At 33.2% G+C, this 5,908-nt stretch overlaps 1 pseudogene across 1 annotated transcript; it reads left to right on the top strand.

Moving 5' to 3' along the window:
• Nucleotides 1-4,786, top strand: LOC143563745 (L-ascorbate peroxidase 3-like; annotated as a pseudogene). The gene is made up of 9 exons (XR_013140719.1): nucleotides 1-347; nucleotides 1,289-1,413; nucleotides 1,490-1,539; nucleotides 1,613-1,678; nucleotides 1,748-1,796; nucleotides 1,859-1,941; nucleotides 3,007-3,089; nucleotides 3,417-3,519; nucleotides 4,484-4,786. The product of XR_013140719.1 is annotated as an L-ascorbate peroxidase 3-like (transcript).
• The last annotated feature ends 1,122 nt before the right edge of the window (nucleotides 4,787-5,908 follow it).

Below are 5,908 nucleotides of genomic sequence, written 5' to 3'. Positions count from 1 at the left end.
TTATTATTCCCTTCTTGTCTCTAACTCAATCCTTTACTTGTCTTCTCGGTTGTTCATTTCTTCATAGTTCATACCTTCCTTATATCAGGATTGCATCTGTTTAGATCCAATACACTTTTTGAACCAGAATCTGCGGATACGTTTGATTGATTTCATCAGGTTCATGTAAGCTAGCAGTATCAACATTTACCGACATTTTGCAGGACAAATCATTTAAAAATGGAGGCAGCACCAGCACCGGCACCTGTTGTGGACTCAGAGTATTTGAAGGAGATCGAAAGGACTCGTCGTCATCTTCGGGCTCTCATCTTCAACAAAAAATGTGCTCCCATCATGCTTCGCTTAGCGTACGTGCTTCATATCATTTTGTAACGGTTTTTGTTTTAGTTCTAACCTTTATATCGATCAAAGTTGGTTGAATCATTACTCTATTGCTGTTTAATCTCTGAAATGATGATCTAATATTGATGTTAGAGTTAATAATAATAATAATAATAATATTGAGTGTGTTGCATTCAATTAGGTTAATGAGTTGAGTTTGTTAAGAGTAGGATTGTATTTGTTTAGTTTAGATTTCTTTCGGTCGATCATATATATATATATATATACAGAGGGTAAGGATCCTAAGAGAACCCTTTGCAAATTGAGAACTTTGAAAACCATTTTGGACCACTAAAAACACATTTGAAAAAAATATTTAAAAAAATCATAAAACAAAAAATAACAAAAATTTTAAAAAAGTAAAAAAACCAAAATTCTTATATTTCATTCCGGTTTCATTAAAAAAAATAAAAATAAATAAAAAAAAACGTCGTATTATACACATACGTATAATTTTATTTAATCTTTAGTTACGTAATATGCACATATGTACAGTGTCATTTATCTTAAATTATACACATGTGAATAAAAAAATCATGTAAATGTACATATATGTATATATTATACATATGTGTATATAATTTGGCTTAACCGAGTTTTTATTTTTATTTTTTATTTTTTTTATGAAACCGGGATGTTAAAATAAGAATTTTGGTTTTTTTACTTTTTCCATTTTTGTTTTTTTTTATTTTATGATTTTTTTTATTTTTGGGTTTTTTGTGGTCCAAAATGGTTCTCAATTTCAAAAAAGTTCTCTCATGATCCTGATCCTATATATATATATATAAATATATTGACTTTGTACATCAAAACCACAGTAACTGAAAACATTTTCAGCAAACCAAAGTGATTTGAATTTGTGTGTTTTTGTTAGTAAGTTTTATAATCCAAGACTTTGTTGCTTCAGATGGCATGATGCAGGCACTTACGATGCTAAAACAAAGACTGGAGGCCCAAACGGATCAATCAGGAACGAGGAAGAGTGCAGGCATGCGGCAAATGCTGGTTTGAAAATTGCAATTGATCTATGCGGTAACTTGTCATTCCTCATTGTTGTAAATAACTAAATATGAATGTCACTATGCTTATTGTGTTCATCTTAAAACAGAAGAAGTGAAATCCAAACATCCCAGAGTTACATATGCTGATCTCTATCAGGTGATTGTTTTGAATACATAATCATGAATTATATGTAAACTGGCGGTTAAACTCTAACGGAAATCATGCTCAGCTTGCTGGAGTTGTTGCGGTTGAGGTGACCGGAGGGCCCACTATTAACTTTGTACCAGGAAGGAAGGTATATAAACTGTAAGGTAGTTTATTCAGTAAGCAAATTCTTATGAGTTTGTACTTAAATTTTAATCAGGATTCAAGCGTGTCACCTAATGAAGGGCGTCTTCCTGATGCTAAACAAGGTCAGTTAGATCATCATTTACTTAATCAGTTTCAACCATTGGATAATGTTACTTTTGTGCAGGTCCATCACATCTTCGTGATGTGTTTTGTCGGATGGGATTGTCTGATAAGGATATAGTCGCGCTTTCGGGTGGCCACACTTTGGTGAGTTTAAGCAGATCAAAGCTACACAGTTAGGCCTGTAAACATCAACGAAACCGTTCGGAGGGAAGTTCGTTTATCTATTTAGTCAGTGGCGGATCCAGGAATTTTTTTTAGGTGGTTCCCTCTTAATTTATAAGGTGGTTCCTACGCGTCTTCTATATATCCGTACACTATTATTTCGAAACTCGGGTGGTTCCGGGGAACCACCCGTTTGTATGCTGGATCCGCCAATGTATTTAGTTAAACAAACATGAACACATTCCTTGCTTGTTTATTTATGTTCGTTATTTCAAAACTCTTTTATATTTGTTCGTATACATTCATTTATGGTCGTTAGTTTACGTTTTCATTTTTTTATGTTTGTTAATATACTAATATAAATTTTTTAGGCCCATTACAGTTTAAATTTAAACAACTTTTTAGGCCCAACACATTGTTGTTCACATTTATTTTAATTGGTTTTTGTTTACTTATGTTTGTACATCTATGTTCAATTATGTTCGTTCTTTCACACTCGTGAACCATTCATTTATATCGTTAACGAACGAAATAAACAAACACCAACACATTCATTTTCTTAACAAACTAACACGAACAAGAAAGCCTTGTTAGTCTAATTGTTTGTGTTTGATCGTTTGTTCGGTTAAAAGTTGAATGAAACATGAACATACTTTGTGTTTTGTTCAGTTTGTTTACAGCCCTAAACATAGTTGTTTCTCAAGAAGTATAATCACTGTAAAAGACACATGAATAATAATAGTAGTAGTGGTAGTGGTAGTGGTAGTGGTAGTGGTAGTGGTAGTGGTAGTGGTGGTGGTAGTGGTGGTGGTCGTGGTGGTGGTCGTGGTGGTGGTCGTGGTGGTGGTAGTGGTAGTAGTGGTAGTCGTGGTAGTAGTCGTGGTGGTCGTGGTGGTGGTGGTGGTGGTGGTGGCGGCGGTGGCGGCGGCGGCGGCGGCAATACATCTGAACTCTGTGGACTAATTGACTAAACACAATTAAACCGACATCCTAACAATCTAATGTATATATTTAACAATAACAAAGCTTGCTTGATCGTGACTACAGGGGAAGGCACACACTGAAAGATCAGGATTTGATGAAAAACCTTGGACCAAAGATCCTTTGAAGTTTGACAACTCATACTTTTTGTAAGATGTTTGATCTTTTTGTTCACATTTTGTCTTCTTATAAAAACTGAGAGTTGTGTTTATATATATATATAGGGGAAGGTTAACGTATAAATGAAATTAACATGCTAAATGTGAGACTCAAGTAGGGTAATTATATATACAAGTAGAGTAATTATGTAATTACTCTATGATAATTAATCTATTATTTAATTACATAATTACTCTACTTGTATGTATAATTACTGTACTTGATTCTCACGTTTAGCACGTTAATTTTATTTGTATTTGATCCAAACCCTATATATATATATATATATGTGATGATGATGATGATGAATGAATCAGGGAGCTTTTAAAGGGAGATACTGATGGACTGCTGAAACTTCCTACTGATAAAGCGTTAGTAGAGGACCCAAATTTTCGACGCTATGTTGAACTTTATGCGAAGGTATGAAGATGCATTCAGATTATTAAGTTGTTTCTCATATTCGAGGTAAAATGATAGGGGTGAGCAGAAAACTGAAAAACCGAACCGAAACCAAATTAACCGATGCAAGTGAACCGAATAACCGAACAACAAAAAAATGCTGGTTTGGTTTTATATTTTTTGAAAATCAAATTTTATAGTTCAGTTTCGGTTTTATATATTCTAAAGACCCAAAAAAACAAAAAAATATTTTTTTAATGTATTTTTATTTTTGAATGCTAAGAACTCATCATCATCATAATCGTACTCAGTAAATCTCACAAATAGCAAAATTATGGTAGGGTGTGAGGAGGGTAAGATGCGGGCAACCTTACCTCTAATGCGTAGGAATAGAGAGGTAAAGCTGATCTCTATAAGGTGAAAATACTCTATAGTATATAAGAAATTAACAATTGGTTTAACAAAAAATTTTAAGGCCCAAATATTTTGGGCCTAAATTAATAGTTAACTAAAAAAAAACTTTATTGATCATATTTTGGGCCATACTTTACGTTCCAAAAATAGCCCAAGTAGCAAAACCGAAAAAATCATAACCGGACCGGAACAAACCCATTGTTAAAATGAAGACCAGAAAATTTTAAACCGAACACATTTAAAAAAGACCCAAAATTCGGTTTGAGCCCAAAACCGACCCATGCGCACCCCTAGAAGATGAGACGAAATACCATTGTGACTTAACATTATACCTAAATTGTCATTAGACCAAACTTATAAGCATAGAAGTAGAACCATTAAACCGTTATAAGTGATTACATGGAATGCAGTTTTGGGCTTAAAATTTGCCATTGTGCTGCCATGTGTTATTTCACCATTGGTACACATGTATAATTAATATAAGCTTGGTCAACTTAATATATTTAAAGGTCAAAATGGCTGTGATTTTTTATATATCCAATCATTCATTGTTGCGAACAATTGATGGCAGGATGAAGATGCATTCTTCAAAGACTATGCTGAGTCACACAAGAAGCTTTCAGAGCTGGGATTCAACCCGCCGTCTTTTCTAAAATCAAATAGTGCAGCAGCCTTGTTGGCACACACACACACTGCTTGCTATAGGAGTTGCTGTTGCTGTTACTGTGGTCATCCTCAGCTACTTCTATGAAGCCAGCAACAAGTAATCATGTGTTTTTAACCAATTATCAAACAATCATATTTGATTTGCATTCATAAATAAATTGACACATTGATTGTCATTGTTCATTTCCATTGATTCTCATTGTTAAATTAACAAACGCACAATATAAAGTTAACTCGCTTTTGTTATAACTCAGAAAGAAAATATAGCTCAAAAAACATAATTGTTGATGTTTACTTATAACTAAAACACCAGGCCCGGGTCATGTGGGCCTCAAGCTCTTGGAGGACTAATAAGTAATAATAGATAGATGGGTTGATGTCTTGAAAAACTTTAAGCCTCTTTAGTTTTCTATCAACCAGCTTAATATTATCCCGTGCAAACTATATTCCTGTTCCGTCTTATGTGATAGGAACTTTTACTTTTACATGCTTTTGTGCGACGTAATGTTATTATTTGAACCTAAAAATTATAAAACATAAAAAAAGGTATAAGGTGATGGCCTATTAGCTCAGTTGGATAGAGCGTCATGCTATTAACGCGAAGGTAACCGGTTAGAGACTTGCATGGGCCATTTTTTCATGTTTATTTTTGACGAAGTAGACCTTGAATTTTTCGAAACATCCCATTTGAATCTGCACTCTGCCTTCTTTTTAAATTACCCTCCCTTTGTCTCTCTTTAAGTGTCATGGTTTGAAAAACATAAAGTTCAAAGTAATATAATTATTTGTTTTTGCTTATCAAATGACAACAATGCCCTTGGAAATTGAGTCCATTAATATTGTTTATTAATACGAGTTGTGTGTTAAAGGGTAAACTTAGAAATTAGATAATAAATTTTGAAAGTGAACATTTATAATGAGACAAATAAAATGGGAAATATGCACACTTTTAATGGGACGAGGAGTAGTTTGTTAGAGTTAATATTATTAATTCTTTACATTTATTCGTATCTACACAAGTGACGCATGGTTTGTAAATGGAAAATTGTGAAATTAATTTTTTTTGTATATATACAAAATAGACAAAATGGCAAAACAGGTCCTTTATGTTTTCATGGTTTTTCAATAGTCGTCCTTTAGCAAACTTAATGGCACAAGACGTATTTCATGTTTCAAATTCTGTTCATGTTACGTCATTTGGTACTAACCCAGTTAATTTTTCTTGTTAAATCTGGTCATGTGCTGGGCACATGAGGGTAATATTGTAATTTTATAGTTTATTTAATTATTAAAACTAATAAAATAAAAATTATATACAACACACACCCTC

This window comes from Bidens hawaiensis, unplaced genomic scaffold (genome assembly GCF_021521415.1).
Source record: "Bidens hawaiensis isolate Kalapana, Puna unplaced genomic scaffold, B.hawaiensis_p1.1 tig00021512_1, whole genome shotgun sequence".
NCBI classification, from domain to species: domain Eukaryota; kingdom Viridiplantae; phylum Streptophyta; class Magnoliopsida; order Asterales; family Asteraceae; genus Bidens; species Bidens hawaiensis.
This window is presented reverse-complemented; position numbering and strand designations above follow the sequence as displayed.